Here is a 19687-nt window from a genome sequence, read left to right on the forward strand (position 1 = left end):
AAATTCCTAAGGTCAAACCATTTCATATTCAGTCCCATGGAATTCTACGTTCAAAACATTGACTGCAAATTATTCAAATGAAAATGAAAATCGCTTATTGTCACGAGTAGGCTTCAATGAAGTTACTGTGAAAAGCCCCTAGTCACCACATTCCGGCGCCTGTCCGGGGAGGCTGGTACGGGAATCGAACCGGGCTGCTGGCCTGCTTGGTCTGCTTTAAAAGCCAGCGATTTAGCCTGGTGAGCTAAACCAGCACCTGCAAAAATGTTCAACATTCATTGCTCTGGACTCAAAATATACCCTTATATCAACAATTCAGTTTGATCTTTTATTAAACAGGACATCAAAGACAATATTTTGCAAGATTATGCTGAAATACATATACCAATCATATTCTAATACTGCCTTTTGTTTCCCAAATGGATGCTGCAGGACTTTTCCACTCTTTGAAATTTGGGAACTGCAGCTATTTAAAGTGTTTGGCAATTTATCACTCTTGTCACCCATACCAACATAGAATCCTTACCTTCGTATGGTTAGACATAAAATCCATGAAGAGAATGTGGGGGAACGATAACAAATTGATATCAAAGGGTACTAAAAGCATATTAGGCTTTGGATGATATGTCTCCTAAAACTTGTTTGGTCATTTTAGAGTCTCAGAAAGGAATTTCCCAGATTAGGCCCACAAATATGTAGTGCCATGATATGTTGGGATGTAGGTTCATGTCCACAATCCCTCATTTTACTGATTTCCCAATTTTGGAAAGTAGCTCTCCACAAAAGGCAGTATTAGGATATGATTGGTGTATGTATTTCAGCATAATCTTGCAAAATATTGTCTTTGATGCTACTCTTGTTTAATAAAAGATTAAAGTCAGAGGATGTTCCATTACTGGAGTCATTCTCCTGTACCTCTATACAACGGGTTCAGAATTACACTGGCAGAGGCTTGAGAGGAGTGGACACCACATCTAAGTCACGACTGAGGTGTGAGGCGGAGAAAGCAGAGGGAACAAAATTGATAGAGAGATTGCTATAATTTGAAACGTACTATTGCCACACAAAACTGACGAAAGGCCATTTAGCAATATTTTTGTCTTATCAGTGCTGTAATCCGTTTGTTTGCTGACACTATTTTGCAAACCTATTTGAAGATTAAATTCAGGCCATTTGATGCAGGGCAAAGAGTAGCTTTGATTTTCCAAAAGGGCTACTGCATCGTGTAATAGGACCTATATATAAAACAGATCACAGAAAAATGAGCATACTTATATTTTGCAACTGTAATAAAAGAACATGAATAGTAAAAGGTTCTGGCAAACATATGAGGCCTCCCTTCCTCCATTTGTTACTGTCACCTGAAATGGTAATCACAGGCATAAAGCTATGTTCTCTGCTTTGTGCTCTTGACTACTTTCATCACTAAAATTAGTGATCAAAAGAAAATATGTTGCTTTAATGTAGCAAATCGGGGGGAAAATAAAACACAGGAACTCAGAATTTGAGTAGGACAAAGACAATTTTAAAAATATAAATTTAGAGTACCCAGTTATTTTTTTCCAACGAAGGGACAATTTACCGTGGCCAATCTACCTAACCTGCACATCTTTGGATTGTGCGAGTGCGACCTACACAGACACAGGGAGGATGTGCAAACTCAAAATGGACAGTGACCAGGGGCTGGGATTGAACCCTGGTCCTCAGCGCCGTGATGCAGCAGTGCTAACCACTGTGCCACTGTGCCACCCAAAGAGTAGGATGAAGACAAGGCAATAACAACAAAAGCTAGGCAGCAGTTTACTACACAAGTGGACAACTTGAAATGTGAACAGGATGCTGAGGGGATTTTCACAGTAAATTTATACTTGTGACAATAAAAGATTATTATTATTAATATTTATTTATTTGGCAAGTTTCCCATCCTTTTATGAAGGAAATGATCCCTGCTAGATTACATTTATTACAGAAATACACGCAGCCTCTATTCCCCTTCAATCAACTGTCTAATATCAGAACAGGAGTAGGCCATTCAGCCCCTTAGGCCTGCTACACCATTCAATTAGATCATGGCTGATCTTTGACCTCAACACCATTTTCCCACACTATCCCCATATTCCTTCATATCTTTAACAACTGGATATCTATCCATCTCTATCTTAAACCTATTCAACGAGTGAGTCTTCACAGTGCTCTGGGGTAGAAAATTCCTAATTGAAGAAGTTCCTCCTCATCTCAGTCCTAAATAGCCCAACTCTTATTCGAAAACTGTGCCCCAATGTTCTGCATCCAGCCAGGGGTATCATTCTTCTTGCATCCACCTGTTGTATTTCTATGTTTGCTTAATACAAACTTACCAATCTCACACAGGACTGGCAAACTAAAAATAGGTTTAGTTTATTTCAAGATGCTCAGCAGACAGGTTTACTAAAAAGATTCAACAGCTATTGTTAATAGGAAAGTACAGCTGAATTCCTTCAAACCATACGCTGCAACCTAAACTGAAAGGTTTTTGAACAATGTCTGCTTGTCACATGGTTTATATCCAGGCTACTTACTCAGTAGCATTTTTTCTCATAAAGTGATATCACAACATCCCCTTTTTTCTAATACAACATTACATATATTAAGAATGGAAGAACATATATATGGGTGGTTTCAAAGCTGCACAAATAATAAATCTTTATTTAGGAGTTCTGAAGATTTAAGAGTTTAAGAGGACGTATAAGGTACAACAATTTAACAATAAGGGTATAATAATCCTCCTCAATCTCGTAATGGTAGGACCTTCCTGAGATCTCGACTTATCACTTGGAATTTCTTGACTTGTGTGTTAGTGTCTTGTGTGTTCTCAGAGTGTTGATTAATTTCATGGTGGTTTTTTAATAATTTCATTCTTTCACTCTGTGTCCGTCTTTGGATGTGTTCTCAACACAGTCGAACTGTTCAGTATTATAGTTGTACAATTCCCTCAGCTGGCTTCTGTTCCTTTTTAATGTTGTGACGTCTTCGGGTTTGGGCTTATTGCACACTTCGGATACTTTTTCGCGTAACTAATTTCCCTTGGTAGGATATATAAGTCGAACATTTTGTCCTACATGCAGACTAGGCAATTCCACAGCTGCATATCGGCTGCACACCATCTTAATTCTCCCCTGTTTTTCGAGAAGTATCACTTGTACTTCTGAGAAATGGGGCAGGTGGTGCCTTGGCCTAACCTGCTTTCTGAATCTGATATCCCCTGGTGATGGTAAACCCATGTCTAAAGGTGTTTCTCTTAAATAGAGCATAGTGATCCAGAGATCTCGGATGGGATTCTCTAATCCTGAGGCTATGTGCTGACGGAGTCGTAAACGCCGTCGCATTTCCTCATTGCCTCAGGATCAGCAACGACACTGGAGCGACCCACGCCACTCCAGCTGCCGATCCCGTTGTCAGATGGGCGCCGTTGGTCCGCGCATGTGCGGTGGGACCTGGGGCGATATCCGCGCATGCGCAGTGTCTCCCTTCTGTGCGCTGGCCCCAACGCAACATGGCACAGGGCTACAGGGGCCAGCGAGGAACAAAGGAGGCCCCCAGCATAAGAGGCTGGCCCGCCGATCAGTGGGCCCCGATTGTAGGCCAGGCCACAGCAGAGGCTCCCCCGGGGTCGGACCCTTCCTCCCTCCCCCACTGGTCGCGCCCGTCCCTTCCACGCGAGGTTCCGCCGTGTAAGAATAGGTTAGAACGGTGCAGGCGGGACTCGGGTTTTTCGGCATGACCGTGCGGCCCATCCCGGGCGGTGAATCACTGGGGAGGCCCTGTAGAGTGGCCCTCGGCCGACGCCGTGCCGACCGTGCCAGTGCCAATGGCCTCAGAGTGTCGGGGTGTTGAGGTGGCGTGGCGCGATTCGCGCGTTTGCGGCAATTCTCCGGCCCGGCCCTGGGCTGAGAGAATCCCGCCCCTGGTTTTGTTTCACTGAACCGTATGAAGTCACAGGTACACTATTCACGGGCGAGAAGTGACAAATATTGACAAATTGTTCTTCAGGGTCAAACGTGACTTGTAGCGGCAATTGTGATAAAGCGTCAGCATTTGCATGCTGCACGGACATGCAATACTGGCTATCATAAGTGTATGCTGACAATATCAATGACCATCTTGGCAATCCACTGGCTGCCGAAGATATGCTCAAAGATTGTAGTCAAGGGTCGATGATTCAGCAAAAGAGTTAACTAATGCCCATAAAGATCATGGTGGAACTTTCTTAGTCCAAAAATGGTGCTTGAAACCTCTTTTACTAACAAGTAAGAGTGCGTTAATGCACTATCAATTACGCAAAGACGAGAGTAGAATGTAATCGAGGCTTTATTACACTGAGATGTATGGCCTCCTACAGCAGCTGACAAAATAGCTGCTGTACGAGGAGCACACATATTTATACTCCGCCTACTGGGCGGAGCTAGCAGGCAGGGATCTACCCCCGTACCTGTAGTACAGGGGCCTTACCGCAAAACACATATATATACAGTATATACATCAGTGGTGACTACCACATTCACCCCCTGTGAAAAATGAGTCCAGCAGGGGTGGTGGAGAACTATATACAGAAGGTTGTGTTTAAAATCACAGAGAATATTACAAATTCAGGCGGTCCGGTGCCTTGATCTGCCATCGAGAGCGCCTCAGTGCTGGTGGCGACTCAGGAGGTGGCTTGGTCTTCTGTGACTCCGGGAGCGTGTTAAAACCCTCTTCATCCCCGGGTGGGAGCAAGGGGAGGACGGATTGTCCCGGAGGGGGGGCTGCGGTGGGGTGCGCCGGGCGAAGGGAGGGTGGCACCGGGGCAGAGGGGGGGTGTGTGTGTGTGTGGAACCAGCTGGTGCCAGGTCCTTGAGTGAGACTGTGTCTTGCTGGCCGTCGGGGTACACTACGTAAGCGTACTGCGAGTTGGCGTGGAGTAGCTGTACCCTCTCAACCAATGGATCTGCCTTGTGGAGTCGCACGTGTCTACGGAGGAGAATGGGTCCTGGATCTGTCAGCCATGTTGGGAGCGAAACCCCAGAGGTGGACTTCCTGGGGAAGGCAAAGAGACGTTCATGGGGGGTTTCATTAGTCGTGGTGCACAGGAGCGACCGAATGGAGTGGAGTGCGTCGGGGAGGACCTCCTGCCAGCAGGAGGCCGGGAAATTTCTGGACCGTAGGGCCAGCTGACGGCCCTCCAAACCGTCCCATTCTCCCGCACCACCTGCCCGTTTCCCCTGGGGTTGCAGCTGGTCGTCCTGCTCAAGACAATGCCCCTGTTGAGCAGGAACTGGCGCAGCTCATCACTCATGAATGAGGATCCCCGGTCGCTGTGGACATAGGCAGGGAAGCAAAACAGAGCGAAAATGGTGTTGAGGGCTTTGATGACGGTGGCAGACGTCATGTCGGGGCATGGGACGGAAAAGGGGGAACTTTCATCGACCACACTGAGAAAGTACGTGTTTCAGTTAGTGGAGGGGATGGGCCCTTTGAAGTCCACGCTGAGGCGTTCAAAGTGGCGGGAGGCCTTCACCAGGCGCGCGCGGTCTGGTCGGTAGAAGTGCGGTTTACACTCCGCGCAGACCTGGCAGTCTGGTGACCGCCCTGACTTCCTCTATGGAGTAGGGAAGATTGCGGGCTTTGATGAAATGGTAAAAACGGGTGACAGAGATTGTCGTGCAGGGTCTGGAGTCTGTCCACTTGTGCGCTGGCACATATACCTCGGGATAGGGCATCGAGGGGCTCGTTGAGCTTACTGGGGCGATACAAAATCTCATAGTTGTAGGTGGAGAGCTCGAACCTCCACCTCAAGATTTTATCATTTTTGATTTTGCTCCGCTGTGTGTTATTAAACATGAAGACAACCGACTGTTGGTCACTGAGGAGAGTGAATCTCCTGCCGACCAGGTAATGCCTCTAATGCCGCACTTCTTCAACGATGGCTTGGGCCTCCTTTTCGACGGAGGAATGCTGAATTTTGGAAGCATGGAGGGTGCGGGAAAAGAATGCCACAGGCCTGCCTGCCTGATTGAGGGTGGCGGCCAGAGTGACGTCTGATGCATCGCTCTCGGCCTGGAAGAGGAGCGTCTCATCGACCGCATGCATCGCTGCCTTGGCGATGTCGGCCTTGATACGGTTGATGCGGTTGAAGGCCTGGTGAGCCTCAGCCGTCAGGAGTAAAACAGTAGATTGAATGAGTGGGCGGGCCTTGTCCACGTAGTTTGGGACCCACTATGCGTAATACGAAAAGAACCCCAGGCATTGTTTGAGGGCCTTGGGGTAGTGGGGGAGGGGAAGCTCCATGAGGGGGCGCATGCGATCGGGGTCGGGCCCCAGAACTCCGTTCTGAACCACATAGCCGAGGATGGCTAAGCGGTTCGTGCTGAACACGCACTTCTCCTTGTTATACGTGATGTTGAGGAGAGTGGCGGCGTGGAGAAATTTGGACAGGTTGGCGTCATGGTCCTGCTGGTGTGGCCGCAGATGGTGACATTGTCCAGGTACGGGAAAGTGGCCCGCAGTCCATACCAGTCAACTATTCGGTCCATCTCCCGTTGGAAGACCAAGACCCCATTGGTGACGCCGAAGGGAACCCTAGGAAAGTGGTAAAGGCGGCCGTCTGCTTCGAAAACTGTATATGGGCAGTCCGCCTTACGGATGGGGAGCTGGTGGTAGGCAGATTTCAGGTCCACTGTCGAGAAGACCCGGTACTGTGCAATCTGATTGACCATATCAGATATGCGTGGGAGGGGGTATGCGTCGAGCTGCGTATACCAATTGATGGTGTGACTGTAGTCAACGACCATCCTGTTTTTCTCCCCAGTTTTGGCCACAACCACTTGGGCTCTCCAGGGGCTGTTGCTGGCCTCGGTGATACCTTCCCAGAGCAGCCGCTAGACTTCAGACCAGATGAAGATCCTGTCCTGGGCACTGTACCATCTGCTCCTGGTGGCGACGGGTTTGTGAGTCGACCTTACGGGTCGTGAGCCCGCAAACGGTAAGGGGTGGTAGAGGCCCGCCATATTTCAGTGTTAGCCTCTGGAGGTTGCACTGGAAGTCCAGGCCGAGTAGCAGGGCAGCGCAGAGGTTGGGGAGGACGCAGAGGCGCACACCGCTGAACTCCACGTCCTGGACGGTGAGGATGGCGATGCAGTACCCCCGGATCGCCACGGAGTGGGATCCGGAGGCCAGGGAGATTCTCTGGTTAGCGGGGTGTACCACGAGGGAACAGCGCCTTACCATATCGGGGTGAATGAAGCTCTTAGTGCTCCTGGAGTCCAGCAGGCAGATCTCGTGCTCGTTGACCTTCACCTTTGTTGAAGCGGTAGCGAGGTTGTGTGGTCGAGATTGGCCAATCGTGACCAAGGCAAGACGTGGCTGGTCGTCGGCGGTTGCAGGCGATGAGCGGCCTGACGAGGTGCCCGATGGGCAGGGGTCCTGAGGTGGGTAAAATGGCGGCGCCCACAGGCCGACCGTGTTCTGGGCCAGGCAAGATGGCGGTGCCCATTGGTTCTGAGAGAGGCAAGATGGCGGAGCCCACGGGCCGCACGTGTTGTGAGTAGAGCAAGATGGTGGTGCCCACGGGCCGCACGTGGACCGAGAAGGGGAAGATGGCGGCTCCCACTGGCTGCATGTGGTCCGAGGAGGTGAAGATGGCGGCGCCCACTGGCCGCACGTGGGGGGTGTCGGGACAATAGCGGCGATTGAGCGGGCCTGGCGCACTGCAGCAAAATGTCCCTTCTTGCCACGGGCCTTGCAGATTGTGCTCTATGCCGGGCAGCGCTGTCGGGGGTGTTTTGACTGCCCACAGAAGTAGCATTTGGGTTCCCCGGGGTTGGTTGGCTGCCACGCGGCACAGGCGTGGGGTTGGCTAGGGGCGGTCGCTGATGGGGTCCATGATGGCATGACCGTCGGGGGGGTCCACAATGCACAGGGTGGGTGGGCCGTGTGGCCAGGGGCATAGGCCTGAACGTTGCATGAGGCGACCTTAAGTGAGAGCGGTAGTTTTCTGGTCGGCGCAAGGTCGAGCGTGGCCACTTCTAAGAGGCACTGGCTAAGAAGCATGACCAATCCACCTAACCTGCATATCTTTGGACGGTGGGAGGAAACTGGAGCACCCGGAGGAAACCCACGCATATACGGGAGAAAGTGCAAACTCCACACAGACATTGACCCAAGGCTGGAATTTAACCCACGTCCCTGGAGCTGTGAGGCAGCAGTGTTAACCACTGTGTCACCGTGCTGCCCCTTGGGATCATCTTGGGACTATAATAAACTAACCGCTCTGACTTCAGTAAAGCAAATTTCACTTCATTGAATGCATTCTCACAATCTTCTGACCAGTGCCATGCCTGTTTGATGCATAGCAAAGTGAGTAAAGACTTCAATCGTGTAGCTCACTTCAACGTGAATTTACCAAAACAGTTGATCAACCCTAAAAACAATCCTAATTATGTCACATTTTGAGGATGTGGTGCTTCTAAGATGGCTGACATTTTCTTTGGCTCTTTGTGTGAACCACCTTTGTCGATAATATGACCAAATAAATTTATGGATAACTTGAAAAAGTCACACTTTTCCTTTCTAACTCTCAGTTTGTGGCTCTGTAGCCACTTCAGGGTAGCTTCCAAATTCATCAAGTGTTCCTGTTCACTCGAACCAGTGATGAGTGTGTCATTTAAATAGCATTGTACTCCATTCAAACGTCTCAGAATTTGATCCATGGATCTTTGAAGAAGCGCTGTTGCAGATGTTATTCCAAAAGGAAGTCTTCTGTAACAAAACAGGCCTTTGTGTGCCACAATGGTGAGTAATAGTTGTCATTCAGCAGTCACATTCCAGAAGACCATAAGATATAGGAGCAGAATTAGGCCATTCAGCCCATCAAGTCTGCTTTGTCATTCGATCATGGTAGATATGTTCGTCATACCCATTTTCCTGCCTGCTACCTGTAACCCCTGATCCCCTTATTAATCAAGAAATCCTCTTATTAATGAAGAGCACCAGATTTGTGCTTGAGGTGCTGTTACCTACTGGGGTACAGACCAAGAGATGGAAGGTAGAATTAGAAAGAATAGTTCTTTCTTAGAACCAGGAGTTAGCCTCTCAAGTCTTCTCCATCGTTAAATACGGTCATGGCTGATTTTATCATCGCCTCAACTCCACCGTCCTATCCATTCTCCGTAATCCTTCAACCCATTACTAATTAAAAATCTGTCAACTCCTCCTTAAATTTATTCAGTATTCCTGTATCCACCGCACTCTGGGGTAGCGAATTCCACAGATTCACAACCCTTTGGGAGAAGTATGTTCTCCTCGTTTCGGTGACCGGAGAATCAGCGCCATTGGCGCCGCTCTACGTGCCCCCCCCCCCCCCCCCCCCCCCACCCAGCGATTCTCCGCGGGCAATGGGCCGAGGCCTGCCGAGTTAGGCCGAGTCCCGCTGGTGCCATTCACGTGTGGTCCTACCCGGCGGGACCTCGGCGTTCATGCTGTGAGGGGGCGGCCTGGTGGGGGGAAGGGGGATCTGAACCTGAGGGGGGGGCGGCCTCCACGGTGGCCTGGCCTACGATTGAGGCCTACCGATCAGCGTGCACGCTTATCCTGGTGGGGGCCTATGTTGCTCCACGCCGGGACCCTGTAGCTCTCTGCCATGATGCGTCGGGGCCGGCACAGAGAAGGGCGAATTTGCGCCGGACGTAGCATGCATGCGTGGACTCGCGCCGCCCGTTCTGTCGCCGGCATCGGCAACTGGAGCTGCTTGAAGTGCTCCAGTGCTGTGCTGGACCCCTGTGCGGCGCAGGATCGCTGCTCCTAGGGGCCTGTTGACACCGTCAGAAAACGGCATTTACGACGGCACCAACACTTAGCCTCAGGATCAGAGAATCCCGCCCCTCATCTCTGGAATCAATCTAGTGAACCTCTGCTGAAATGCTTCCAATGCTACTACATCTTTCCTCAAATAAAGGAGACCAGAACTGTGCATAATACTCCAGGTGCAGTCTCACCAATGCCTTGTATGGTTGCAACAACATCACCTTACTTTATTCTCTATTTCTTTAGCTATAAATGCCAGCATTCCATTCACTTTCTTTATTATCTGCTGTACCAGCATGCTAGTTTTCTGTGATTCATGCATGAGGACACCCAGATCCCTCTGCACTGGAGCACCCCGAAGTCTCTCCCCATTTAGATAATAAGTTGCCTTTCCATTTTTCTGACCAAAATGACTGTACACTTATCGACATTAAACTCCATCTGCCTCATTTTGGCCCTTCACATAACCTATCTATATCCATTTGTAAGGTCTTATTTCCTCATTGCAACTTACTATCCCACCTATTTTAGTGTCACGTGCAAATTTGGCTATAGAACCTTCTATTCCTTTTTCCAGACGTTAATATGGATTGTAAATAGTTGGTGCAGAATGACCGAATGCTGTACAGTACTAACCAAACTAGTTACATTTTGCCAGAAATAGACCCATTTATTCCAACTCTCTGTCTTCTGTTCATAACCATTCTTATGTCCAAGCTAATAAATAACCCCAAACCCCATTGATTTACCTTGTGTATGAACCTCCTGTACGGCACCTTATCAAACGCCTTCCGGAAGTCCAGATAATGGATCCACATTATCCACTTGACCTATTAGATCTTTGAAGAACTCTAGCATTTCAGTCAAACATGATTTATCCTTCATAAAACCATGCTGACCTTGATGGATTGTGTTTTGAAGCAATTCACCTGCAGATCTGCCTGTGAAAGGTCAATTTTACTGTTCTCCAGAAAGTCCGGCAAACAAGTCTTCAATTAGTGGCAGTGAATAATGATCTGTACACAAAACTAGGTTAATAGTCACTTTAAAATCTCCACAAATTCACACTGAGACATCCTGGTTTAATTCTGGAACTATTGGTGTTGGCCCACCACAGTGGCCGATGTCTGGTGTCGACCTCTATCTTTAGTGGTCCTCCATTTACTGTGGGGACTATCGCTATTTGGATTGTTTTACTCACTTTCACCAACGGCACTGAAGACTTGTGCTCCAGAACTTGCCGCACCCCTGGCTAAGCTGTTCCAGTACAGCTACAACACTGGCATCTATCCCGCAATGTGGAAAATTGCCCAGGTGTGCCTTGTGCACAAGAAACAGGACAAATCTAACCCAATTACCGCCCTATCAGTCTACTCTTCATCATCAGCAAAGTGATGGAAGGGGTATCAACAATACTACCAAGCGGCACTTACTCAGCAATAACCTGCGCACGGTGCTCAGTTTGGGTTCCACCAGGGTCACTCAGCTCCTGACCTCATTTCAGCCTTGGTTCAAACATGGACAAAAGAGCTGAATGCCAGAGGTGAGGGATTTGACAAGTATGGCATCAAGGAGCCCTAGCTAAACTGGAGTCAATGGGAATTAGAGGGGAAAGTCTCTACTGTTTGGAGTCATACCTGGCACAAAGGAAAATGGTTGCGGTGGTTGTAGGTCAATCATCTGAACTCCAGGACATCAGTGCAGGAGTTCTTCAGGGTAGTGTCAGAGGCCCAACCATCTTCGGCTGCTTCATCAATGACCTCCCTTCCATGAGGTCAGAAGTGGGGACATTTGTGGATGACTGCACAATGTTCAACATTTGCAACTCCTTAGATAATGAAGCAGTCAGTGTCCAAATGCAGCAAGACCTGGACAATATCCAGGCTTGGGCTGACAAGTGGCAAGTTACATTCACACCACACAAGTGTCAGGCAATGACCAATTCCCACAAGAGAGGATCTAACCATTGCCCCTTGAAATTCAATGAAATTACCATCGCTGAATCCCCTGCAATCAACATCCTGGGAGTTACCATTGATCAGAAACTGAACTGGACTAGTCACATTGATACTGCAGGTACCAGGGCAGCTCAAAGGAATCCTACGCCAAGTAACTCACCTCCTGACCTCCCCAAAGCGTGTCCACTATCAAAAAGGCACAAGTCAGGAGTGTAATGGAATACTCTCTACTTGCCTGGATGAGCGCAGCTCCAACAACACTCAAGACACTTGGTACGATCCAGGACAAAACAGTCCGCTTGATTGCTCCCCTTCCACAAACATTCAAACCTTCCACCACCGACAAACACTGACAGCCCTGTGTACCATCTGCAAGATGCACTGCAGGAACTCACCAAGGTTCCTTAAACAGGACCTTTCAAACCCACTACCATCTAGAAGGACAAGAGCAGCAGACACCTGGGAACCCCATCACCTGGAGATTCACCTCCAAGTCACTCACCACCCTGAAATATATCACCATTCCTTCATTGTCGCTGGGCAACATCATGGAACGCCATCCCTAACAGCACAGTGGATGTAACTACACCTCAAGACTGCAGCGGTTCAAGAAGGCAACTCACCACCACCTTCTGAAGGGCAACTAGGGATGGGCAATAAATGCCGGCCTCACCAGCGACGCCCAAATCCCGTAAATAAATAAAAAATGTTTCGGATTCTTCATGAGAGTACGCAGCTTCCCTCCCGACAGGGAATCAGGTACCGGGTTCAGCTACGAAATATGGTGCAACTGGCTCGCGCAGTCCAAGCGGAAGAGGTACGACACACGCACGGGAGCTATGTGCGACCCTTTAGTTCTTCCATCTGTTACGAGAGAAAGTCTGTTCGGCCACAATAACAGGGACACGGCGCTAGGAAAAGCCGACACTCAGGACTCGGACAACATGTGTGGAGCAAATGTAACTTGCCATTGTCAGCCCAAGCTGGATATTGTCCAGGTCTTGCTGCATTTGGCATGGATTACTTCAGTGGATGAGGAGTCATGAATGGTGCTGAACATTGTGCAATCATCAGCGAACATCCCCACTTCTGACATCATGATGGAAGGAAAGGGGCAGCACGGTGGCACAGTGGGTTAGCCCTGTAGTCTCACAGCACTGAGGTCCCAGGTTCGATCCCGGCTCTGGGTCACTGTCTGTGTGGAGTTTGCACATTCTCCCCGTGTCTGCGTGGGTTTCGCCCCCACAACCCAAAGATGTGCAGGGTAGGTGGATTGGCCACACTAAATTGCCCCTTAATTGGAAAAAGTGAATTGGATACTCTAAATTTAAAAAAAAAAAAAAAAAATGATGGAAGGAAAGGTATTGATGAAGCAGCTGAAGACAGGTGGGCCTTGGACATTACCCTGAGGAACTCTGGCAGTGATGTCCTGGAACTGAGATGATTGGCTTTGAACAACCACAACCGTCTTCTTTTGTGCCAGGTATGAGATTTTTTCGCCTAATTTGCTCAAACGCCTTGAGGCCACACTCAGTTAAATGCTGCCTTGATGTCAAGTGAAGTCATTCTCACATCACCACTGGAGCTCAGCTCTTTTCTCCATTTTGAACCAAGGCTGTAATGATGTCAAGAGCTGAGTGATACTGGCGGAACCCAAACTGAGCGTCCATGAGCAGGTTATTGCTGAGTAAGTGCTGCTTGATAGCACTGTTGATGACCCCTTCCATCACTTTAATAATGATCAAAAGTTGACTGAATACATAATTGGCTGTGTTGGATTTGACCTGCTTTTTGTCTCCAGGACATAACCGGGCAATTTTCCACATTGCCGGGTAGATGCCAGTGTTGCAGCTGTACTGGAACAGCTTGGCTCGGGGTGCGGCAAGTTCTGGAGCACAAATCTTCAGTACTATTGTCGGAATATTGTCAGGGCCCATAGGTTTGCAGTATCCAATGCCTTTAGCCGTTTCTTCAAAAATGTGAAATGAATCGAACTGGCATCTGTGAAGCTGGGGACCTCCGGAGGAGGCCAAGCTGGATCATCCACTTGGCGCTTCTGGTGTAAGATTGTTTTAAATTATCTTTTGAATCAATGTGCTTGGTGACAGAGATGAATGTGAAGCCTCCTCCCTGCGTGACTTGTTTAATTGCCCACCATCATTCACGACTGGATGCGGCAGGACTACAGAGCGTAGATCTGCCATCTTTTGGTTGCGGAATTGCTCAGCTGTGTCTATCGCTAATGTTTTTTGGCACACAATTAGTCTGTGTTGTACCTTCACCAATTTGTCACCGCATTTTTAGGTATGCCTGTGTTCCTCCTGGCATGTCGACCTGCACTCTTCATTGAAGATATTCCAATTCCAATTCTCTTCCCGCGCCCAGTCATGCACTAAGGCAGATATATGTCTATTTCCACAGCTAGTAATTCACTAAACAGGTCGCTAGTCTGTCACCAGGGGCTTATAGCTTTGGAGGGCCACTCCACATCAAATATGGTTGACCAGGAGTCTCCCCAGCTCTCAATGCCAGCCATTGGCATGTTGGAAGGATTTGCAGGTTGACACTCTACCAGCTTGACCGTCTTATGAACACACTTTCTTTGGCTATCAATGGGGTGGGACTCAAATCCAGAACTTCTGGATCAGAGCCAAAGAAGCTACTCAAGCGAGAGAGAGTCTAGTACATGAGTGATCGATGCCAGTGATATATCATCAATTACATCACTCGTTAGCCTACCATTCTATGAATCCATCACCGTACATCCTGCCCCAATTCCGCCAGATGAGATGTGTTGCAATTAGGCTTTAATCACTAATTGCATCAGTGCATTCCACAGACTTATAACCTCTGCCTAAAAACATTTTATATATTCTCTGTGTAAATCTCTTACAATGGATCTTACTCCAAGCACTCCTTGTCCCAGTCACTTCAATCACTGTTAACAACCTGTGTCATTGGCTTTGTCCCAATCTTTCATTAACATATATCCCCTCATCTCTTTAGTTCTACCAAATCAGGCTCCAATCTTTCAAGTCTTTCTTCATATTTGTAGTTCCTTATATACTTGGCATCTCCCAAATCATAAATCATAATCAAGATAAAATGTTGAGAAAACCTAAAATCCAATAGTTTCTCCGTTATTTTGTGTCAGTAAATTTGTTCCCCTGCCATTTGGCAGTAATTTAAACTTTCTAGTCATTCTGTCAATAAATGGAAAGTCTTGGGCGGGATTCTCCGTTTTCCGACGCTGAAATTGCGAAATGTGATTGAGCGGAGAATAGGTTCCGACGCCAAAATCGCGGAGAGCGCTGATTTGACACCGAATCGCGATTCTCTGTTACCGCGACAACGGTGTCAATGCGTACCGGAACGCACGTACATTGGACACCATTTGTATTCTCCGGGGCCTCTGCCTCCAATGGGCTGCGTTCTTGATGACGCAGTTCACTTCTGCTTTTAAAAATTGTGAAACCGGCGTCGTGGCTGCTGAGGGAGAGAGAGGGGGTACGGAAAAAGTGTCCAACATTGCCATCGCTTGCTGACAGTTATGCCGCTGCCCGGGGGGCTTCTGCCAGGGCCAGGGGGAGTAGCAGGGGGTGGCTAGGAAGTGGGGTGTGGGGTCGGGGTGGACGGGCATGGAACACCGTTGCCACAGCTGGGAAGGCAGCCATGCAGCTGCGCATGCCACTGACGGCCCATTGTGAACTTAGGGGCACGGAACGTATAAGTGTCCCTCCAGAGCCACCCCCCTAGCTACCCTGTGGCCCCAGCATACCCATCAGCAGGATGGGCGCTCTCCAGCACAACCAGTGCCATTTTGTTGGCTGGGATGAATGTGTGAGGGGATTGTAATGTGTATATGCGGCTGCAGCTTGTCAGCCTCTCAATCATGGACACGGAGAATCCCGCACCGTTCCTCATTGGAATCGACTGTGTTCCACATGGCGCCAGTGTTAGTCCCTTAACAGTAGTGAATCGCCCCAGGTGTGGCGCCTGTTTTGCTGCCATGAAAGTTCATGAATTCTGCGTTGGCGTCAACACTTAGTCTCAGAAACGGAGAATCCCCCCGCTTGCCTTGTGCAATGGTATCCTCAATGTACATGCAAGGGATGATGTTACAGAGGCTGCAATCATTTCTAATGAAATGGAAGATTTTATTTTTTCTCTCTCATTAAATGAGTTGTTTATGGGAATTGGAAGCACTTTCTTTGCAAGACAAAAGCGTAGTCTCTTGAGCTGGCTTAAGAGAAAGAGCAACTCATTTAGTTAAATCTTCAGCAATGAAATTTCCTTTTTTCTCCGCTAGTCCTTCAGGTGACATTGTTATAATGAGGAAGAAGTACATTTGATATGAAGATTTATAAGTCACAGTTAACACTAACCACAGGAGGGCATAGACAGGATGGAATCGACAATCGAATGACTATGATGTTCAAGCTTTGATTTCTCTTCTACTTTTTGTTTTCCTGGAGGGGATAAAAAGAGAAGGGAATTTTAGTTTAGCAGATACAATAGTCGCGTTAAGTCTTTAGGTGTTTGGCAATGAAATCCATTTACTGTCCTATTTTTTGTTTACCATGTAGAAACAGTGGGCGCGATTCTCCGCCCCCCACGCCGGGTGGGAGAATAGCGGGAGGGCCTCCCGACATTTTTCATGCCCTCCCGCTATTCTCCCCCCCACGCCCGACCCACGCCACGAATCGCCGCTCGCCGTTTTTTACGCCCGTTTCAACGCGGCAGCAAACACACCTGCTCGCTGCCGTCGTGAAACGGGCGCCAGATGTCCGTTTGGGGCATCTGGGGGCCCGATTGGCACGGCAGTACCACGGCTGTGCGTCGGGGGGCATAGGCCCACAATCGGTGCCCACCGATCGCGGGCCGTGCGTCCATAACGGACGCACTCTTTTCCCTCCGCCGCCCCGCAAGATTAAGCCGCCACGTCTTGCAGGGCAGCTGAGGGAAAAGACGCCAACTGCGCATGCGTGGGTTGGCGTTGTCCAACCTGCGCATGCGCGGCCGACGTCATCAGCCGCATCAGCCACCGTGACGCACGGGGCCGCGCTCCTAGTCCCACCCAGGGGGGAGAATCGGCCCCGGAAGTGGGCGTGAAGGCTGCCATGGGTCATGGCCTTTCCAACGGCAGCCTTTACGATTCTCCGCATTTGCGGAGAATCTCGCCCAGTATCTCTTTACAATTTAAAGGTCAGTCTCCAATGTGTAATTCAATGGTTGGCCGGGTTTTTCCACTCTCCCGCAGTGTGTTTTTTGGTGGCAGAGACGTTTCCCCGTTGGCCACTGGCAGAATCTTCCAGTCCCCTCGATGCCTATGGCATTTTAGTGTCTTGCCTGTTCCCCCCACCAGGGAACCCACTACGGGTGGATCACAATCTGTGGGTCTAGAATATCCCACTGGTTAGAAAAGCTGGAAAAGCTTGCCCATATTTAGCAGTATTGTTTGCAAACAAACGATAGCATGATGGACTACATTTAGATAACAAGGCTCTGTATGGATATACTGCTTTATTAGGCATACTTTCCTCCCAAGTCTACAAAAATCCCTGCATTATCTTTCCCAATGATTTTACTTCCTGTATTCCCATCTCTTTCAGGCTGTTAGGCCTTGTACTTGAAAAATGTGGTGACCCGACCTAGTAGATTTCACCTGAAAAACAACTCTGGGGAAACCTTTTTGACCGTAAAAAGGTATGCACACATTTTTTGAAGTTACATTTGCCAGTGAAGAAAGATTTTCTTTTTGCTAAATAAAATCTAAATCACAAGCACCACGATGGTAATCAGTAAAACATCTCCACAGATCCCTGTCTCTAATTCTTCCAAGAATGAATTAACTTCCTCTTGGTTAAGAGCCTAATTCATTCAACAAACAATTTGAATTTTAAGATCCCTGTCCTTTAATACACAAAAACATACCTTGAGAATTCATCTTTTAATTCTATTCATCTTTTGTGGTACTATTTTTAAAATTGACCAAAGTCTATATGATGTGTAGAATTTGCCGTGGTGCAAAAATAAAACATGTCCCACCTCCACCTCGCTTTAGACCTAAACTTGTAACTATACTGAACAAGTATACAAAGCAAGAGAAAACAGACTACGTGCATAGACTGAGATCTTTGATTTTATCCAAAATATAGAACACCACTGCACATGTGCCAAAATGTATGTCTCCTCATGCACAATGGTCTTCTGAGTTTTGGAGGAAACAGCAACCCTGCTTGGAATACTGATGGGTATGAATGAGGTGTCATTATATACTTCTGCCTCACGCGAACAATGTTCAGACTGTTAGAATGCAAGAACATAAAAAATAGGAGCAAAAGTAGGCCAGTTCATCCCTTCAAGTTCCCTCCAACATTCAATACAATCAAGGCTGATCTTATCCCAGAGTTCTACCTTCCTGCACTATCCCCATGTACCATAATTCCCTTAGTATCCAAATATGTATCGATCTCTGTCTTGGACATATTCAACATCTGACTATTCACAGCTCCCATCAGTTGAAAATATTCTAAAGGCTCCAAAGAACTGCTTGTTATAAAACCAGTTGATATTATAACTGGATGGGAAGATCCCAGAATGGAACATTGGCTCAAAAGACCGTAACTTTTATTTAAAAAAAATAAAATGTGGAGGAACAGCGTCACTGTACCACTAATTATTTTTAACAATGAGAAAAAAACATTCATTAAACATAAAAAAATTGGATCATGATACAATACGCCTTTACTCCCCCCTTAGTTTAAGAATCACAGACAGGTTTTAGGATTAACATGAATTACAAAATACATCTTAATCTACAATGGTCTAATTAACAGAAAGTCCCTTTTAAGCACACAGGATGACTGTGGGCAATTACACCCTCCACTCTGAACTCCAAGTGAATGTCTCTTCAAAGTCCCCACAGATAATTGTCATGTGAGAGTTTCCAAACTCCACTCCCAAAAAACACGCTTTGAAATAATCTCTCATAATAATGATTTCCTTTAGTGGTTTGCATTCCAAAATCCAGACCAGGTTTTCCAAATTTCACCTTGGCTGAAGACATTTCTCATCTCAGTCCGAAATGGATTTGTGGGGTTGCAAGGCAAAACCAAATTTAAACAGAGCTTCCATTCCACGTTTAACAGCAAATCCATTCCAGTATTTTAGACCAGCCCCATTAAGATTTCCTTGTCTTAACTGCTGTGCAAACTGCTCACACTTGCTTTAACTCTTGATTCCCAGACTGTATTAAAATTACATCAAATGTTTCATCTACCTATGAATTCTGCTGCCTCACTTTAATTTTAGTTACAACAATTGTCTCTTTAACTTCAAACATTTTGTTTATTCGTCCTTGAAATCTTCTGAACAATACCTTGGACTCTGTTCCCTTAATTTCAGGTGTCTTAAATGTTCTTCCTATCCCAGTTCCCTGGTTATCTGGATTGTATCTTGCTCCTCAGGAAGTTTGCATCTTTATAACTCTCTTGGATGTCCAGCTTTTCCTGGCAGAGTTGAGAGAGGTTCAGTCCTCAGTGTCCTGTCTCCAACTTTCCACAAATTCAGCTAACTCACTTTTAAAAGGTTCTCCACCATACAAGGCCCCACTTACTAAATAATGCTCACATGTTTATGCCTTTTTTTATTCTTCACGCCATAGCCCTCTCTAAGCACAAAGAAACACAGTTGGAACTTAACCAACCCCCACACATACAAACACCTGTATCCATCATGAATCTAACTTTCGGTTTTACCCTTCCAGGCACAGAAACATTAAATTAAACCCATTTAAAATTGTACCTTATTTCTAATGTTTACTAATACAAATATAAATCCCTTAAGACTACCTTTCTTTTCTTACACCTTGGGTGAAGACATTTCTCATCTCAGTCCTAAATGGATGATTG

General features: G+C 47.4%; 1 protein-coding gene across 1 annotated transcript in view; it reads right to left on the reverse strand.

The window, feature by feature from the left end:
- drp2 (dystrophin related protein 2) overlaps nucleotides 1–19687 on the reverse strand; it is a 489581-nt gene that overhangs the window by 345524 nt on the left and 124370 nt on the right. The window contains exon 2 of the mRNA XM_038775302.1: nucleotides 16160–16243. The gene's annotated coding sequence lies outside the window, so the exon portion shown is untranslated. The remainder of the gene's footprint in view (nucleotides 1–16159; nucleotides 16244–19687) is intronic.

Source organism: Scyliorhinus canicula, chromosome 17 (genome assembly GCF_902713615.1).
Source record: "Scyliorhinus canicula chromosome 17, sScyCan1.1, whole genome shotgun sequence".
Taxonomy (NCBI): domain Eukaryota; kingdom Metazoa; phylum Chordata; class Chondrichthyes; order Carcharhiniformes; family Scyliorhinidae; genus Scyliorhinus; species Scyliorhinus canicula.